The sequence below is a fragment of the Lethenteron reissneri genome, chromosome 34, assembly GCF_015708825.2.
Source record: "Lethenteron reissneri isolate LAM-NWPU_2019-01 chromosome 34, ASM1570882v1, whole genome shotgun sequence".
NCBI classification, from domain to species: domain Eukaryota; kingdom Metazoa; phylum Chordata; class Hyperoartia; order Petromyzontiformes; family Petromyzontidae; genus Lethenteron; species Lethenteron reissneri.
In genome coordinates, this window is record NC_083812.1 from 6,436,894 (window position 1) to 6,457,345 (window position 20,452).

At 43.7% G+C, this 20,452-nt stretch overlaps 1 long non-coding RNA gene across 1 annotated transcript; it reads right to left on the bottom strand.

The window, feature by feature from the left end:
• Positions 1–2,138: 2,138 nt before the first annotated feature.
• Positions 2,139–9,939, bottom strand: LOC133350613 (uncharacterized). The gene is made up of 6 exons (XR_009756095.1): positions 9,726–9,939; positions 8,197–8,278; positions 7,132–7,173; positions 5,144–5,194; positions 3,714–3,812; positions 2,139–3,595 (listed from the first exon to the last, which is right to left on the bottom strand). It is a non-coding gene; the product is annotated as an uncharacterized LOC133350613 (long non-coding RNA).
• Positions 9,940–20,452: the final 10,513 nt, after the last annotated feature.

Sequence of the window (20,452 nt, forward strand, 5' to 3'; positions counted from 1 at the left end):
CTGACCTAGAGTCAATATTGGATTCATTTGTGAACGCCTATGGCCAGTATGGACTGGATGTGAATGTTCATAAGACCCAGGTACTTTTAAAACCAGCCAATGGACTACTCTCCTACACCTCCACAATGAATAAAAAGACTATTTGCCTATGAAACGGTCAGCTTTTTTTTAGTCTTGGCAGCTACCTTAATCAAAATGTCACTGCAGATGAGGAGATTAAACGTCACCTCTCCCAAACCTCTGCAGCATTGTCCGTGAAGAGACAGTGACCATACAAACGTAATTGTCTAACAGGCAACTTACACACAAGTGTATGGCTGCAAAACCTGAATACCGTGCAGGTGACACCTCCATCATCTGAGAGATTCCATCAATGGTCTCTTTGATCTATGATGCACATCTGCTGACAAGTGAACAGAACAAAGACAAGTACCCTTTTCGAACCTGACAAGACAATCATTTATAAAATGGTGACTAAACCCAGCGTGTTGGACTTGTTGTTGTGCTCGACTTCATTCAGGTTCCCAAAACAAGTCAATAGTCTCAATGAAGCACCGGAAGAGCAACTTGGTGCGGTGCCACAGCCAATACCGTATTCTCTGGATTACAATGCTCCGGAATATAAGACGCACAATAAATGTGTGCCCGGTGTCAATAATATATTACAAATCTGGTATCACACAGACACGCAACTATTCTCTGTGTGGCACATTAGGAATGGATCACTCTATTAATTATATCCTTGTGCAGCAAGGGAGTAAAGTGTGGTTCTGTGAACGTCCTGATGTGCTGCGCAGTGCATAAATGCATGTGTGTACAGCAGCATGTGATGACTGAGTTGGGCCTGTAGGTGGCTGGCAGGGTTATTGAAAGACCGCGCGGATATACCAGCCACATGGTTAATGGCGGCTCGGAAGACTAGCTGTGTGTGACATGCGCTGGTGCATTTTACAGGTAATGGACCCAAAGGTTGTTTTTGATCGTTATATAAATGTTCTAGACTTTAAGCTTGGCTTTGAATTGTTTGTTTGTGATTATATGCAATTAGGGGTGTTTTAGCACTGTGCATTGTAAAGGGATGTCGCACTATAATTACCTACTGTCATTGTAATTCTCTAACTCTAATACTGTTTAGTCTATAACTCTGACCATGTACCCAGAGTATGACTACGTGCAATGCGATTGAAAATAGAACACATGTAAAGTAGTAAGCTGCACAATTGTGATATACAGTACGTATACTGTACACATACAGTACATATATTGGGTGTTAGATACCGATATAACGGGGTGGTATAGATAGACATACAGCTTAGGATTAAAGTAATATTCGAATAGTGATGTGCAAATGTGATTGTCAAAGACAAAGATAGTTTACCAGTAGTAGAATTGGGTTTAAGTGAAAACTGTGGGAATGAAACAGCCATCCACGATCTCCGGTCTCCTCTAGTGGACCAGGCAGCGTGTTGAGCTGTCCTGGTCGAGTAATGTAGTATCCCCGTGTGTTAACTAAGTTAGGAACGGTGGCTACCACCCTATGTCGTTATCCTGTTAGTGTTAAGTGTTACCTGTTGTGTTAGCTAATAACTAGTGTTGCCTCCAAGCTTCCAGTGTGCACCTGAATATAACCCACTACATTTGCACGGTGCAACCTCACATTGTTACATCATCTCATTGCAGCCACGGGCACCCTTTTCACCTCCCTGAATGGGTCTCAAATGGTAATGGTGTGGCTAAAATGCGAAGCTCATCGCAATGAATGAAGAGAAATCTCTCACTCGGACGCCTTCACAGCTGCACCGAGACCTCCCCGAGGGCACAAATCAGACTGTGATGTTGCAGCAGTTTATAATATTAACTTTACATTTGATTTTCATTCGGCAATTCACATTTAAATAATCGTTATTTATTTTTTAACACGACAAAACTATTTACAGAAACGTATTATTTAAAATAAAAATTCTCATCTCCAGCTTCTTGGTGGGGCGGCGCCCCAACACCTAGAGAACGAACATTGGTTCCAATGTTTCTTAATTGTTTCGATATTTGCAGGAGAAATGTATGTGCTTTAAAAAAAAGTTAAAGGTGCTATAAACAAGCTACATGAACACTGTTTTCGCACAATATTGAAAGGCAACATTTATTATATATTTTCCAGCAATATCACACGTCATTACAAAAACAACACATGTTCATACCACCATTATTTTCCCAAAAAATTAAATTACGGAAATTTCTTAACATAGTTTTCCCAATCTGCGATAACATGACAAATACACACCTAGTTACACACTTTAACATAAAAAAATATAACCCATAACGCTGTCTCATAGTTCATGAATGGGCTTATCGTTGGTTCAAGGAAGCTGCACAATGGGAGTGGCAGCAACCACGGGCGTGGAAGAGCAGAGCGGGTGAACTGGAGAGGGCTTTATCCTTCCACTCGGGAAGTGGAAGCTAATTTAGATGCAATATACTCCAGCATAAACTACATTTGTTCAAGGGCATTACAAATTGATGAAAGTATAGATCGTTTACTTGTTTTTTCATGATTCAGTTAAACGTTCCTTTATAAATCCACTGCTCACTAAAAACCACCACGTGCCTTGCAGTCGTGGACGGGAATCAGACCCAGGTCTCTAGGTTCATAATTGCAGTGTGTGAACTATTACACTACCATTCTACACCAATCCAATCTTACTATGAGCTTTTAAATTAGCTTCCTGTTAAGTAAAATCAAAAGCATTCCTCAGTAGAGAGGCGCTGTAGTAGAGGCGGAAAGGAACGTGTGGCACTATTGTTCAGTGCTTATCATGGTCATAAGTTTATGGGGGGGGGGGGGGGGTTACAATTAAAAGCATATTTGATTATTATAAACACGGATTAAAGTACTCATTGTGATTGCAATAACGTAACATCAACGTACACATTCATTGATGGTTGTTATTTGCAAACAAAAATAAGTTTAAAACTTTGGAATATGCCTTTCCCCTGACTGCTATTGAAATTACAAGCTTTAAGCTGTGGACTGAATACTCTAACCCAATTGTACATTGTTGTTACATAATTGCTTTAACTATGTATTGCATTGCACAGAGCAGATTGTTTTGCCTCGTGAATAACTGATACCATTTTAAAGTAAAACTCCTATTTGAAAGTCTAGAGATGGTGTGGTGGAGATCCAGATGAACAATCCAGAGATCTTGCGTTAATATCCTAGTTGGCAGGTTGACGCATTACATTATAATCATGAGGTACATAAAATGAGTACCCCTTGTGAAAATTTTAAGAGCAACTACTTTTTGAATAGATTAGTCCCACATTTAACAGCAAAGGTAGGGTAATTGTGCGTACCTAGGCCTGCGAGAAATTTAGCTGCAAAATACAAGGAGGGATAGAATGGGAGGGATAAGCAGAGCCAAGGAACGAGGTGGACCACCATGTGGGGCGCTGTTGCATTCATAACCATTTAGGATGCACCCACGAGTATCCTCAAATGCATCTACCACATCGTTGAGGACCATTTTTCGAATGCGTTCTTTAAAGACACAATCCAGGTCCGAAGCACAGCTCTTGTAAGTGAATGTGTAATTCCCTGTTTAAGAATAAAATATATTAAGAAAATCAGACCAAGTGATATACTTTTCAATATATAGAGAAGACAAAAAATATTTTTTGGTATGAAGGTAGCACAACAGTGAGGTTCACCTTACCAACAGTTACGTTTGCAGTGACACAGGATCCTTGTTCAGGGAGACAACGTACTGTACTCAACTCATCCTCCATTCCCACTTGGCAGGTAAACCCTTTTGCTGAAGGATATTTTTTAAAAGAGACATTAAGTGACCTCCATATCACAAGGTGCATCGCATCAATGTATACAATTTTAAAACTAAAATAACTAATTGTCAATAAAAAAATATGTAAATCATAATAAATACCGAAACAATATTTCAAACTTCATATATTTAAGACGCATCGTACAATACTACTACTTGCACTGTTGATGTTAGACCAATGTACAAGCCCACAATTAGCCGTCTATCTTTCCAGTCTACTCTGATTTCATTGAGTACATTGAACAATATATTCTGATTGAAGTAAACAAACATAAACTTCTCGGATAAACTCGAAGCACATTTATTCGATCATTCTTATTACTCCAATTGTTTCTCTTGTTCCCAATACGATAATAAATTGGCCCTTTGCAATGTATGCCTCTGTTTTGATTTTGATCCTTGATTAAATAATGTTAAGCAGAACCATTGCCATCTGGTATGATATTAATTATTTTTAACTCTGAGACGTTAGTTCCATTTGGTTTCTTTAGAATTGGGGAAATGTAATTCATTTAAATATGTTGCTACTTTTTTTGTCTCATACGAATAGTTCACAAAATCTAGGCAAATTACACATTGGTTCTTCACATAAACGCTTTATAATTTCTGAAGGCATTCCGTCAAATCCTGCTGCCGTCGCTGGCTTCGTGCCTTTGATTACTGCGACGACTTTCACTTTTGAGAATAACAAGAACCTTGGCTTCTAAGTCCCACCTTTTCCTCTTCTTCTATGTCATGTCTGACTGGCTTCCTTCTTGACAATATAGAGCCTCAAAGTACACTTTACCCTTCTGCGATTTTCCTGTTTTCTCTCTATGCTACCACTGGCAGGGTTCATCACTCGTTTGTGATTTGGTTCACTTCTTTCGACAGTGATTCTGACCTTCATTGTCTGTTACATTATTCTAGTTGTTAAAATTCCATTCCTCACCAAGTTAATATGTTACCGCATGATTAGTAATTTATGTTGAATGCTCTATATTTATTTGTCATGATGTTAATATAACAGATCGCAATACTGAACTTTATTTTGGAAAAAAATAAAAACAGTCCTAATTTACAACTTAATAACATTGGATATTGTGATGATTTTCTAATAAACAGTAGGCATTATTTTCTAGTGTTTAAACTTGTTACCTAAATGTCATGTCAAATAATTAACTCACAAAAACACATTTGTCACTAACAGTGTGTCATTACATTCAAGCAGCGATATAGATTCATATTAATTTGATATATACACCAATATATTTGTGTGCACCTTAAATTAGGAATGCGATTGGTAAAATTAAGATGTCACTTACCCTTATTAGAAAAAAATCCCACACATTGCTTGATGAAGTATAAAATAGTACCTGAAAAACAATGTAAATCACTTTACGAACTGTAACATCAGCAAGATATACAAGCCAGAGATAATAGCTTTATATGTATGTTACAGCTAAACTGCTACTGGTGTGATCAGGGAGTGTGTGCTGCTTCCGAACATCGATGGGGCCTACGTGACAGCCCACTGTGTGAATGCAGGGAGTCAGAAGTCCATGGCGCACCGTCGTCATCGGTTGCGAAATGCGTCAGGGAGTGCCGGGCAGATTGGTTACCCTGCACGTGCTGGAGGAAGAGGCTGCAAAGTGGCTCTCTGGGCTGATGTCCACTAAAATAACATTTATTTACCTACTAGCAGGGAAGTACCCGGCGTTGCCCGAGCGAAAAAGACAGACACACACATCGGCTTACACACTTACAGACATTGACCCACACACATACTTGCACACACAACAACAACCGCCATTCACCACTAATTGGCGGTGACGTCACCACGACGCTTGTGCCAAGCCATGTGCACCTTGAGGCCACGTGAATTGTCGAACGCCCGCTGGCAGGAGGTCACGGGGCAGACCCAGGTGCCACTGGGTCGACTGACTGAGATGACCGAGATGACTGTCTGATGCACCACCTGTGCCCCCTACTGTGCCAACTTGCTGTGCTTTAGCCACCCGGCGCTCCGCTCGTTGTTGTGAGCGTCGTTCCTCCTCCCTCCGTTGTTGCTGGAGGGCGACTGCCTCCAACTGCCCAGTAGCGTCCTTCACGAGCCTCCTCCACAGAGGCCGATCTTGACACCGCTGGTACCAGTCATCGGCAAGTCCACTCATCCCCACGTCCTCCTGTACCACATCACTCCATCTCTTCTCTAGCCCGTGCCGCGCCCATTTAGCCCCCTCGATCCGGCTGAACAAAAGCTGTTTAGGCATGCGGTGGCTGGGCATGCGGGCTACGTGACCCAGCCAACGCAGCCTTTCCTGCCGGAGGAGCTCACCGATGGGACTTTGCCCAGATCTTTCAAGGATTTGTGAGCTCCTCTACACAAAATTAATCAAATTTGTTATGCTGAATAAAAGTGGGTGGCTTGCATAAAGCAAATTAAACACATCTAAAAGAAACCACCAACGTTTATTCAGCACATCAAATTTGATTAATTCTGGGGTCAAAATAATGTATTTTCTACTTTTGAGTGCAAATAAAAGTGTGTGCATCGAAAAACCAAATGTTTATAATCATTACTGTAATTTACAAAATACAGTGATACCTCTGTTCACGAACTTAATTCGTGAACTGATTCTGGTCGCGAACCGAATTGGTCGTGAACCGAGGCACATTTTCCCATAGGGTTCAATGTAAATCCGGTTAATCCGTTCTGACCTTTTTTTTTGGTTTTTGAAGCACAAAAATATGAAACAAATTACAATACACATTAGTACTGTACAGTATAGTAATGTATAAAGAGAGAACACTAACCTTGCTTGAGATGACTTCAGTAAGCACTCAAACGGGTGAACTGTACAATACAGTAAGTACAGTATTGTACAGTACAGTACTGTATGTGCTAAAAAGCACACCAAAAAGCAAAAAGTCACTGAAAGTGTCTTCACAGTACTCACAGTACTTCTTTCTGTGTCTCTTCTTCTCTCCACGATCTTCCTACAGGAAGTCACGACCATGTGACAGCCTGGAAATAGCATTAAAATGGCCGCGGCTCCTGTTCGTGAACCGAAGCGGAGTTCGTGAACCGGAGCATATTTTTATGAACTTTTCTGTTCGTGAACCGAGTTGTTCGTGAACAGAAGCGTTCGTGAACCGAGGTATCACTGTAGACCGTGCGATTATTGTGGATCGTATATTGTTATAGTCGTATCATGGCAAACCTACGCTTTACGTTGAGTCAAACCACTCCTACTTCCTTTGCAATGGGGCAAGAATAACAAAACACAAGTTGTGCAATTATTACTCATACCAAATATTCTTTCTTTTTGCGGAGGCTTGTCTGAATCCTGTGCTGTAAAATATGAAAACACAGACACACATTATACTGATGTATTATTAGATGCAGGGTGGAGCTAGATAAGCCAGTTCTGCACCCCCTACCCCCCACACTCACAACCATTACCATCCTGTGCTGACCAACATGGTGAATTATGGTCAAACAAATCCCTCTGACTAATATTGGTTGGGAGAAGTCTTCTTTCAACATTTAATTAACAATCAGTTGATTTTTTTTTGTAAGCAGCCTCATCTCTAATGGACGAGAACAGGTTGAAGTGCTTTTGGAAAACATACCATTGTGCTGAAGACGCACGTTTTTAATCAGTGAACATTATCTGCTATGCCAAATGGATGTGTAACATGGACATTGACAAGCAAAATGGAACAAGGGCTGAATAGTAGCATGGGGAGATGCATTGCTTGCAGTTACACTTAGAGAAAGCAAAAGGAACAACAACACACAGATAAGAGAACATTCACTTTTTAGGAAGTAAATGGGCTAGGACAGGAGACATTACTCGAAGGAATGGGACTAAAGATGGAATGGCAGCCTAATGAGGGAGAACATCCAAGGGGATTGCCAATGAAGACAGAGATGGATCCAATAAACTTGTGTACAGGATCTACACGAACTGTTATCATGAGGCTATTAGAGATGGCAACAGCTTGGAAATGCTTTCATCCAGCAGTGGATAGATTATGGCTAATGATCACGCAAATTGACGTTTACAACTGAAATCGTGACTCAAGAATAAATGTAGGAAAACAATACTATATAAATAATACAACTATTTATAACTCACATGTTTATGAAAAGACGAGACAATTTCCAGTTGCGACTCAGAAGCTCGACTTGAAATGTTCTTGCAATAGCCATGTTATTTATTTTGGTAGTGTGCTATATATATTCTACACCTCCGAATAGCAAGGTTGGCTACGTACGGTGCGGAAGAAGTTCAACAAACAAGTTCAACATACATAAGCAACAAGTACAAAACACATTTTGTCACAATTCATTTCCAGCTGAGAAACTCACTTTGTGCGTGAACGATGAACAGCATCAGGCACAGCATGCTCATTGCAATATTCATGACTCGATGTTGTTGAAGCTATCTCACCTTAAAAAAGCAAGGTACAAAAATGTTAAAACATTCGAACATTTACCAGTGGTAGAACTCCTACATCTGTTAACCATGATGTTGAGAAATTAGCACGGCTGTAAAATATCAAAATATGGAACCAACACGTAGATAAAGCCACATTCTGTCATATTGTCTCCCACCTAAAGTTTCTCACTAAAGTTCACAAAAGCTACCATGTGCACTGTTTTGACAAATATGCATTAAAAACTAAATAAATGACTGTACAATGGCATATGCAGCCCTTTGTTAATCTACTGCTGGATAAGGTCCTCGCCACGCCGTGCAGGCCATGGAGGTGGCTTGACCATACTTCACCACGCTGGTTAGTGTAGGTTGGTGAAGCCAGGGATCATAGACGTGGGAGCACAATATAGTACAACAATTGATTTTGCTCCACTGCCCTCTGCTTGCCCACAATGTGGCCCCACATGAGTGTCTAATATTTGCTGTACGCATGTTGTCACCCATCCAAATACTTCCCAGGCTCAAATCTACTTTATTTCTCAGATCTGAGGAGATCAGGCACATTCCATCTGATTTGGTCATCTTGGTTTAACCGTCGTAACTTAAAAAAAAAATTTCTCTTGACGATACCAGATTTTTTTTCTTTGGTCTCCATTTTATTCGTCGTTGCTGTGTTTAGATTATTGACGTACAAATGTACTTTATGTCCATTTAAATATATTTATAATCTGTATTTTTTATCAACATTTCGGTAGATTGTGAGCAAAAAAACATGTTTATTACCATCACATTTTAAACACTGCCGTTTTACACTTTTACAGTTAAGTAACGGCAAACCCGAAGACTCTTTATCTTTCCATTCGTGGTTAGTGGTAAAAACTTTTCGATGCACATATTAACTAAAACTAACTCTTTTTTATTTAACCAGGTGAAGCCCACTGAGCGATATACACTCTTTTTCAGAAGCAACCTTGCCACAAATGAAAGCTCAACGAAGTGGCTTATCATGACGTGGAAATGTATAGCAGCCAAATACTCTAAACGCATGCTTCTAAGTGTAGAGGGAAAAACTTGAGGACCTGGAGAAAAATCCACACGACCATGGGAAAAACATGCAAACTCCAAATATACAGACAACACGGTCAAGATCGAGCCCACGACCTCGTGTATACCAAGCGAGGTAGTTAACATCTCGCCACTGTGGCACACTATAAAATATTCAAAAGCAGGCGATTAAGAGTAATGTAGCAGGCGATTAAGATTAATGTTGCAGACTCTCTTAAATAAAAAGTATCATATAAACACTATCCTTAATAACTTTAGCTAGTTTTTTTAAAACAGCTTCAACATATGGATATTATCTATTTTGCTTTTTACAGACCCTTTTGGTATAGTAGACTAAACAATTTAGAAGAATTTAAACAATTTAGTTGCGAGGCATCTGTTACACTGCTGATACCAGATGAAGGAGCTCCGTCAAGTAGATGTTTTGAGGGGAGTCTTGTCGAGCCTGATCCAAACGGTCAAATTCGCTCACAGTTATAAAGGTACATCCATGTCCTGTGGGCGGGCTCAGAGCCAGTTTTTTGTCAGTGGCTGACATTTCCCCAAGCCTTGCCCAATGTGTGGGAGGAGTGTTACAGTCTTACGTGTGAGTGTATCTACCGTGACATGTTATGACTGTTTTTCAAGTGCTTTCTTTATAAAAGCTCCATACGTGAATCTTTTGTGGGTTAGTAGTTTGAACATATGCCACAGTTAACATGACAACGCAAATCTTTTTATACAAATTATTCATTGATATACTCAAGTATTGGTAAGATTGTCACCTCTGAGAAACAAATATACCAAGCGCATTATGGAAGAACATATCGCACAAAACTGTATGAGGGGAAAACTACAAGTAAGTGCTTTATCATTTCGATGTGAATAGTATTTACTTGACGACGTGGCTGCATCGACTGCTGCATGTTGGTGATGTCAAACACAACTTTTCACAAACTCTTTTGTCAACCTCCCAATGGTTTAATTTAGTCTCTTGTTTTTTCCCACGTTTTCTTTTGTTATTTCCCACAACTAAAAAGCAGCTCTATTTCAAATAATAAACGTGTTACTTTCCATTCACAGCAATTATCTTTTAAAAATGACTTTGGTATGCTTTATTTCACTATGTACTGGTCTTGTCTATAACAACCAGCACATTCCTCTGAAAATGGTCAACATGTTCACCATATGATTGTGTATTTCAGACACAAATCTTATCAGATCATCCATTCTCTGGTTACTCTTTGGAGTTTGCAAATTCACCAAACATGGGTCAGGAATTTTGTCCATTTCTGGTGAATGTGAATATTGAGTGTTCACTGATTGGACTGTTGAATACATTCTAAAGAACATTTACAGTGGAGACAGAGTGATGTGCAGAAGTGAGATGGAAGGTGGCACTTGACTGTGGAATGGCGACAGTGTGAGGAGGGCTCCAATCAGCATTTGGTAGACAATAGCTAATAATAACGAATGTGGTCAACTATTTAATCTGCGAATGGTTGCAACCTAGTTGGGTTTTACACTAAAAAGTTACTATATATTTCAAAAAATAAACATGTCACTTTTCATTGTACATTTTTTTTCGGTTAGATCGTGTGACTATATAAATGTGTCATTAAACCCGCCGCTACCCGACAGCCAATTAGTACGTTTTGTCACGTAAACAGAACGTGCCAATTCGTTACTAGTACAGCACGCCGGAGTGATGGAGAGCCAAGCCACAACATTGCCAATCTGAGTACGACGTTTTGCCAGTAATTTCAGCTATCTTCGTCAGGAGACAGCCAGCTTCGTCACGAGAGCCTACGTGTTCACTTTGTTACTTCTCATTCACAGAACCTCCATTTTTTGAATGACTTCGGTATGCTTTTTTCCACTTTGTATTGGTCTTGCCTGTAACAACCAGCACATTCCTTTCACAATGCTAAACACATTGACCATATGATTGTGTATTTCAGAAACAAATGTTATCAGATCATCCATTTTTTGGTTACCCTTTGGAGTTTGTAAATTAACCAAATATGCAATTTAACATGGAGGCTTTCACAACCAATAACCAAAAAAAACTTTATTATGGAAAATATGAAACTGTGTAACAATACGATTTTCGACTTTTACAAGTGTGTAAGTTTAATCTTTGGTTCTTTCGGTAAAGTCAAATAATTTGTTTTATTTTATTTCTAACTAACCAAAGAGTTTGGATTCCTGCAGTCACGGAAGCTTCAAATAAAGATTGTGTAAGTGCTTTCGTGAAGGCTTCTGGGTGCTTAATGTTGCTGCTGTCGAACACAACTTTTCACTAACTCTGTCAACCTCCCCATAGTTTAATTTAGTCACCTGTTTTTTTTCCACGTTTTATTTTGTTCTTTTCCCATAACGTTGTCCTGATCCCCTCACTACTCATGGCTCTTGATGGGCCTCCTCATATTCTCGCTGTTGTTTCCTTCTGGTACTTGTCTTGGACCTCTAATATGATTTTCTCTTCAGCAGATACATGATGAATGTGGATAACAATCTGAATCCTTTACTGTCAGAACTCAGAGTAAGATAAATGCTTCCTTCCACCGACACATTTCTTCATCTTTCTTGCTGCTTTCTTTTCCCAGGCCTGATGTGCACATGGTTTGCATAAAGAGTACCATGCTGATGGTAAGCCCTTCAACCCTTGATGTCTACAGGCCAAATCAAAAGTCAGAACAATGCCAATCACTGACCCTCAGTAAGGTGACGATTGTGCTATGCCAGCTCTTGCGAGGCCTGACCTATCGTCAATGTTGGATTTTTTTTTAATGCCTATGACCAGTATGGACAGGATGTGAATGTTCTAAAGACCCAGGTACTTTTAAAACCAGCCCATGGCTCCTCCCCTACACCTCCACAATGAATAAAAAGCAATTTACCTATGAAACGGTCAGCTTTTCCTTCATCTTGGCAGCGACCTTCATCAAAATGTCACTGTAGATGAGGAGATTCAACGTCACCTCTCCCAAGCCTCTGTAGCATTGTCCACGACGAGACAGTGATTGATACGGGCCATACAAAAGTAATTGTCTAACAGGCAACTTGCACACTAGTGTATGGCTGTAAAACCTGAATACCATGCAGGTGACACGTCCATCAGCTTGAGAGATTCCATCAATGGTCTCTTTGATCTATGCTGCAAATCTGCTGACAAGTCAACAGAACAAAGCCAAGTAACCTTTTTGAACCTGGCAAGACAACCATTTAAACAATGGTGACTAAAACCCAGCGTGTTGGACTGGTTGTTGTGCTCGATTTCATTCAGGTTCCCAAAACAAGTCTACAGTCTCAATAAACCACCGGAAGAACAACAAGGTGCGGTGCCACAGCCAATACCGTATTCTCCGGATTACGACGCTCCGGAATATAAGACGCACCCTAAATGTGTGCCCGGTGTCAATAATGTATTACAAATCTGGTATCGCACAGACACGCAACTATAATCTGCAGCCCCAACTTTGGCTTTAAAACACAGGCTGAGTGTGTTATAAACTATTTGTGATTTGGCAACATGGCATCATGATGGAGGGGTACTTGCACATTGCTGGATTGTGATGCCCGAGTGTGCGGACGCTGCCATTGTGCAACACGCGCTCACGCACGGCACTAACGTGCACACAAAGCGTGATTGGGGCTCCAAACGGCCCACCTCGTGCTTAAACCACCCTCACCTAGGCCTCAGCAGGTAAGGTAAAAGGTAAAAAGCAACGAGCCTACCTTTTACCCTTACCCCATACAAATTACCCGATTACAGGGTAATTACTGGGGTACTACGACATGAATAAGGTTTATAACGGTAAATGCTAGGGAGAGCGCTTTATTCATATAGAATACTCTCGATGATTCCAATTTTACACGCTTTCTTTGAACTCCCTGTCTATTGTTGTTGTTGTCGTTATTGTTGTTGTCGTTGTTGTCATTGTTGTCGTCGTCGTCGCTGTCATATCCTCAAATCTTGTAACTCAATTTTTACCCACTTCCTAGTGTGATATCGACTGCAAATTTGGTATACGTATGTCATAATGGTGACAATACTATATTATATCACGAAAAAATACATATTTTAAACGATCTCTTTTATATGTTATATTTCGGCTTGGCTCTAATTGTCCACGCTCAACTGACGTTGGCTGTAAATCACCACGGCCCCTTACGTTATGGCAAGCCTCGGGGCCACTTCCTGGAGTTGTGGAGTTCTGCTATTACGAGTACTTTTAATAAAAGAGTGTTTTTAAAACAGTTTTTTTAAAATATGAATTATTAAATGGAGGCCATGGACTGCGCCACGGAGCTTCTAGCAGTAAACAAGGTACCGTATTTACCGTATAATACTTCGCGCTACCTTTACCCTACCGGGTAATTATTCCGAGCTACCTTTACCCTACCCTTTACTTTACCCCTTGGCATGTCGACCCCTTTACCTTTACCCTTTTACCTGGTAAAAAGGGTAAATTACCTGACCTTGCCGAGGCCTACCCTCACCCATTGCCACAACCCCCAAATGCCCTTGCCCCTTATCTTCCCCCATCCTATCTGTCTTTCCCTGCTGTATCATCCCATCTTCACGCCGTCATCACAATCGTCACACAAATCACTCACACATCCTTCCCATCTCCCTACACCCAAAATACACTCCGCCCCTTCCATAGCTTAAGCCTCGTGGGGAGGGGGGGGGGGTCACTTGTCATCCTGTGTTTTTACCCGAGGGCCCCCTCGTGGGGATGTCCCACGGTTTCCCAGTGCCAGGAGATTGGCCGACCCCCCCCCCCCCCCAGGCCGAATTGCACTGCGGCCCCGTGGATTAACTTAAAATTGTATGGCCACGGCGAGCTCACCGAGCAACCGCAATGAGAACACACCAAACACAGGAGAATAAGGCCGTGGGGAGAGCAAAGCACCTAGCGAGCTGGCTAAAGCTAAAAACCTCAACCAAGAGTATGGGAGGGAGGATGGACACTTAGACAATGGGTTAGGAAGCAAGTGGGAGGAAAACGACGGGCACGTGAACAACGGGTTGTGAAGCAAGTGAGAGCCACACGCCAGGTAGGTGCCCGATTGGCCAGCAGGTTATTGCTCGCTGCCCAGCTCTGCGCGGGTGGGAAGGTCGGGCCCGATTGGTTGGGAGGGCAACACAACTTGGCCAGGGATTTTTGAATTGGGAAGAGATAAAAGGAGGGAAGAGGAGAGATGGTCAGTTCTCCTCCAGTCAGCCAGCTACCCAGTCGGACTCCCAGCCGCTCGAGCGTCCGAGAGACGCTGGCGAATGCAGCTACAACTCAACCCAGGCAGGAATAGCGCGAGGGTTCCCCGAGGGTTTGGATAGAGACAGGTGGGATGCTGCTCGCTGGGTATTTTGCTCCGGGTCACGCAGGGTTTTTCTTCGGGCGAGCCAGTAATCAACTTTAGCAGAGGGCAACGACGCCGTGTGATTTCTGTGTGTGCGAGAGGCAGCGCGGGTAGTAATTCATTAACTGCGCCCGCATGCTTGTGCTCGCGTGCAGGTTTACTCAGCGCAGTTTACGCAGTGTGTCCGCATAGCGACGGTAACGCTCAGCGGTGCAACGCGCGAATATTGCCATTGATTCGATCGTCATATGCCCGGAACTTGCGCTCGCGCGTGTACCTACGCTCTTGTCGCCAAGACGGAGGGAAGCAGATTTCGTGGGAGGGGGCAGAGGCGAGGGCATATTTATACGGCTATTTCTAGCGCGAGTCGGGGAAAGCAACCTGAGCAGGCACGTGTGTGCACGCAGCCAGCGCAGCAGGTACGGGTGGTTGCGCGTGCACGTGGTGAGCAGTAGGTATGGTTGTGCACGTGCACGCAGCCACCGCAGCGTCAGTGGTGGTTTACGCAGGGGAGGGAGGCAGGATAACGCGAGGTGGTGGAGAGCCAGCCACGAGTCATTGCCCTCAGGACGCGGATGCGGGGAGGCCGATCACTCGATCGGCGGCACCCGGGCGGGAAGGAGAAGAGGAGGAAGGGGGAGAGGAGGAGGGGGAGCATCAGCCCCCACACCCGCAAGTAAAGGCCACCAGGGGCCGCCAGTTGTCCTGCGGGGCCTTAAAATAAAGAAACCTGCCGAGGAGTGTTACAATCAGTGACGGCTTGTGACATTTCCACGATGTGGGGCTGTTGAGTGACCTCTGGAAATATGGTGTTCTAAATCTTGACTTAAAGCTTTCGTGACTGCAGGAATTCATATTTTTTGGGGTTTTCGGTAACGTCACGTAGATAGGTTCAAAGAAAATAACAAAAAAATTACAAAAAACTACGAACCTATCTACGTGACTTTACCGAAAGACTCAAAGAATATGGTGTTCTAATTAACAAAAACATCGTCATTTTATTGGCCTTCCGGTGAAAGTGATATAACTGTCTTATTTACCAACGGTAGGCATTCATAAACGATACGACATCAAACAGTAAAGCACTCGAATGCTGTTCCCATGACCAAATGGAATATTTAGGAGTGACTCCAGTGTCCGTTGCCAATTCTTCGTTTGCTGCGCCTGCAGCCATCGCCATGGCTGCTGTTAGGGGTCGGCACGGTTTGGCTCAAACCACCAAACCGCGGTTTGAACCGAACCAAATCGGTTTGGTTTGGCTCTGTTTGAACTGGTTCGGTTTGGTTTGGGGCTACGAAAACCGACTCGGTTTGGCTCGGACAGGGTGGAACCGGCTCAAACTAGTTTGGTTGGTTGTAAAGGCGACACGAAAGGACATGCTGTCGTTGCCTTTGCCTGCGAATTCACTTTGCAATTGCATCTCCATGGCTCGAGCGGCTCAAGACGGCGCCATCCCCGGCGGCTCCAGCATCACAAGGTATCTCATCCACGACGTGGAAGAGACCAAACACGCCGGTAGCGACGAGGAGCCGATGGCGAGCGAACGTGAGAGCCCGGACGCCACGCGCGGCGACACGCGGCAGAGCCTCATGCGCACCCTCGGCGCCGCAGCGCTGCAGACCGCGACGCAGCCCAAGCCCAAGAAGGCCCGTGTGTCCCGAGCGCTGTGGCACGACGAGTACTTTGAGACGAGCCAGGCCGCGGGCGACGTGCAGAGCCGGACCTGCAAGATCTGCACCCTCCAGTACGCGGGCTCCACCTCCTCGGGCACCCGTATCAAGCATCTCAAGACCCATGGGATCGTCGACCCCGAGTCGCCCACGGTCGTCACGTCGCCGCCGACGGGGAAGGGTTTGCTCGTGCAGTCCAAGATGGCCACGCCCATGTCAGCGCACGCGAGTAAGGCCATGGACAGCTTTGTCGCCGAGTACATCGCGAGGAGTGGTCTAGGCCATAAACACGTAACATCGGATCCCTTTACGGCGTCGTCCGTGCCCTCCGAGAGAGCAAACTCGGCCGCCAAGCGCTCCTTTCTCGACCGACCAAACCTGCACAAGTGCACGTTCAAGGCCGAGATGTGTGTGCGCTCGTGGGCGCGGATGTTGCCTAGTGTTGGGGTTTCACTGCCATTGAACTACCACACTGCGTTCAAGGACATTGGGCGTGCCAAGCTTGAGGAGATGGCTGTGGACGACATCGTCGTCCAGTACTTGCTAGTGAATCTCAATATGAAGAAAGCCTGCGTAGAAATTAGCGATTAATACACTTGATATTTGTATTGAATGCGAATATTGTTTGCCGCGCATCTTTTCGGTTCAAGCCAACTCAAGAGGTTTGGTTTAGCTTAGTTTGGTTTGGTTTTGGTTTGGTTTGGTTCAGTCGTCGCTGGTTTGGTTTGGTTTGCTCAATTTGAAACCAGTTTGAGTCGGTTCAAACCGTGCCGACCCCTAGCTGCTGTTTCCTCCTTGAGCGCACAGGCCGTGTGAGCTGCTATATTTGCACGGTGCAACCTCGCGTCGTGACATCATCTCAGTGCAGCCACGGGCACCCTTTTTTCACCGCCCTGAATGGGTCTCAAACGCCGTGGCTAAAATGTGAAGCTCGTCGCAACGAACGAAGGGAAATCTCTCACTCGGACGCCTTCAGAGCCGCACCGAGACCTCCCCGAGGGCACAACTCAGACTGTGGTATTGCAGCGGTTTCTAATATGAACTTAGCATTTGATTTTCATTCGGCTCGGGAAGTGAAAGCTAATTTAAAATAATCGTTATTTATTTTTTAACATAACAAAACTATTTACAGAAAAGTTTTTTTTTTATAAATGTAACTTCTCCTCTTCAGCTGCTTGGTGGGACGGCGCCCCAACACCTCTAGTGAACGAACCGCGGCTGGTTCCAATGTTTCTTAAGTGTTTCGATATTTGCGGGAGAAATGTAGGTGCTTAAAAAAATAGGTTGAAGGTGACTTACAAGCTACATGAACATTGTTTACACATAGTATTAAAAGTCAACATTTATCATATATTTTCCAGAAATATCACGCGTCATTTACAAAAAAAAACATGTCCATAACCACCATCATTCTCCCAAACGATTAAATTACGTAAAATTCGTAACAGTTTTCCCAATCTGCGATAACATAAAAAAACACACCTTGTTACACACTTTAATATAGAAAAACAATAATAACCCATAACGCTGTCTCATAGTGCATGAATGGGCTTATCGCTGGTTCAAGTGTAGTGACATAAGAAGGGAGGGGCTGCTGGGGGCTCTGGGACCCTGGGTGGGCCAGACGCTTAAGCCTCTTGGCACCAGGCGTTGGGTTCTCAGGCGGGTCCAGACGCTTAAGCCTCTTGGCACCAGGCGTTGGGTTCTCAGGCGCTTAAGCCTCTTGGCGCCGCCAACGGGGGGGGGGGGGGGGGGGCTGTGTGTGCTCTGTGGGATGTCTGGTGGCGCACACGTCCCCACCCCTCGTTGGACCAGGCATAAAAGGAGAGCTCCCTGGACGATCGGGGCCCAGTTGTAACTCAAGACCCAAGACCCACGACCAGCCATCTGAAGACCCTGGGATGCTGTGAGAGCCAGTGGTGGGACTCTGGAACTCCCGACTCTACGACCTTGTGAGGGCGAGTTCCAGAGCGTAGCCAGAGTAGAGTATCTAGGCTGTGTACCTAGGCTGTGTACCTAGGCTGTAACAGAGTATCAGGACTGTTGAAGAGTTGGACTGTTGGAGAGTTGGACTGTTGGAGAGTTGGACTGTTGGAGTGTTGTATTGTAATAAAGAAGTTACCTCTACAAGTGTCTCCGGAACCCGTTACACAAGGAAGCTGCACAATGCAAGTGGCAGCAACCACGGGGGTGGAAGAACAGAGCGGGCGAACTGGAGAGGGCTTTATCCTTCCACTCGGGAAGTGAAAGCTAATTTAGTTTTAATATACTCCAGCATAAACTGCATTTGTTCAAGTGCATTACAAATTTATGAAAGTATAGATCGTTTACTTGTTTTTTATTATTCAATTGTTAAACGTTCCTTTATTAACACCACTGCTCCCTAAAGACCTCCCCATGACTTTGCAGTCGTGGACGGTTGTTTCATGCTTCACCGCGTGTGGGCAGTGTGGAATGATGAAGGTGGGCCCAGGACCGGTTCACTTGCCACTGGTGTGAGCCATGACCGGGAATCAGACCCAGGTCTCTAGGTTCATCGTGCAGTGTGCCAACTTTTGCACCACCGTTCTACACCAATCCATTTTTACTATGAGCTTTTAATTAGCTTCCTATTAAGTAAAACAAAAGTATTCCTCAGTAAATTTCGATTTAAAGCTTTCGTGACTGCAGGGATTCATCTTCTTGGTTCTTTCGGTAAAGTCACGTAGAAGGGAAGTAATAAAATAATAAAAATAAAACATAATAAAACAATTCTCACGACGTTTCGGCCACAACGCAAGCAGCCGTCCTCAGGTGAAAACCAGGTCCGTCGAGGCGACAGAGTCTGAATGAAACAGCACACGAGCTTGGAGCATATATATAAGCTGGGCGCATTGACAAAGGAATTTGCATATCAAAATGAATTTAGCATATTTATGGGAAATGCAGGAATGTGATTAGTACTGCATATGCATGTGCATTATGCAGGATTAACAGCATCAAAGGGAGCTGCAGTTACTGCTGCTGCAGCAGTTGCTGCTGCTGCTGCAGTTTCTGCTGCTGCTGCTGCTGCAGTTTCTGCTGCTGCTGCAGTTGCTACTGCTGCTGCAGTTGCTGCTGCTGCTGCACTTGCTGCTGCTGCTGCACTTGCTGCTGCTGCTGCACTTGCTGCTGCTGCTGCACTTGCTGCTGCTGCTGCACTTGCTGCTGCTGCTGCCTTATCCATTTTAATATAACACTATGTATTATTCTACCCACCCTAATGTGTATCATACTGCTATATGTTTACTGTACAATTACGACACCATACATTACTCTGCACACTGCACCATGCCAGTGAGTGGAACGCGGTCTGAAAGTCACCGTAAACGTGAACACAATCAGTTAAGATCCGAAATGGTTTATTACGTCCTTCCAATGATTGCTAAGCCAGAATCCATCTTCAACCGAGAAGATGGATTCTGGCTTAGCAATCATTGAAAGGACGTAATAAACCATTTCGGATCTTAACTGATTGTGTTCACGTTCACGGTGACTTTCAGACCGCGTTCCACTCACTGGCATGGTGCAGTGTGCAGAGTAATGTATGGTGTCGTAATTGTACAGTAAACATATAGCAGTATGATACACATTAGGGTGGGTATAATAATACATAGTGTTATATTAAAATGGATAAGGCAGCAACTGCAGCAGCAGCAGCAAGTGCAGCAGCAGCAGCAAGTGCAGCAGCAGCAACTGCAGCAGCAGTAGCAACTGCAGCAGCAGCAGAAACTGCAGCAGCAGCAGCAACTGCTGCAGCAGCAGTAACTGCAGCTCCCTTTGATGCTGTTAATCCTGCATAATGCACATGCATATGCAGTACTAATCACATTCCTGCATTTCCCATAAATATGCTAAATTCATTTTGATATGCAAATTCCTTTGTCAATGCGCCCAGCTTATATATATGCTCCAAGCTCGTGTGCTGTTTCATTCAGACTCTGTCGCCTCGACGGACCTGGTTTTCACCTGAGGACGGCTGCTTGCGTTGTGGCCGAAACGTCGTGAGAATTGTTTTATTATGTTTTATTTTTATTATTTTATTACTTCCCTTCTACGTGACTTTACCGAAAGAACCAAGAAG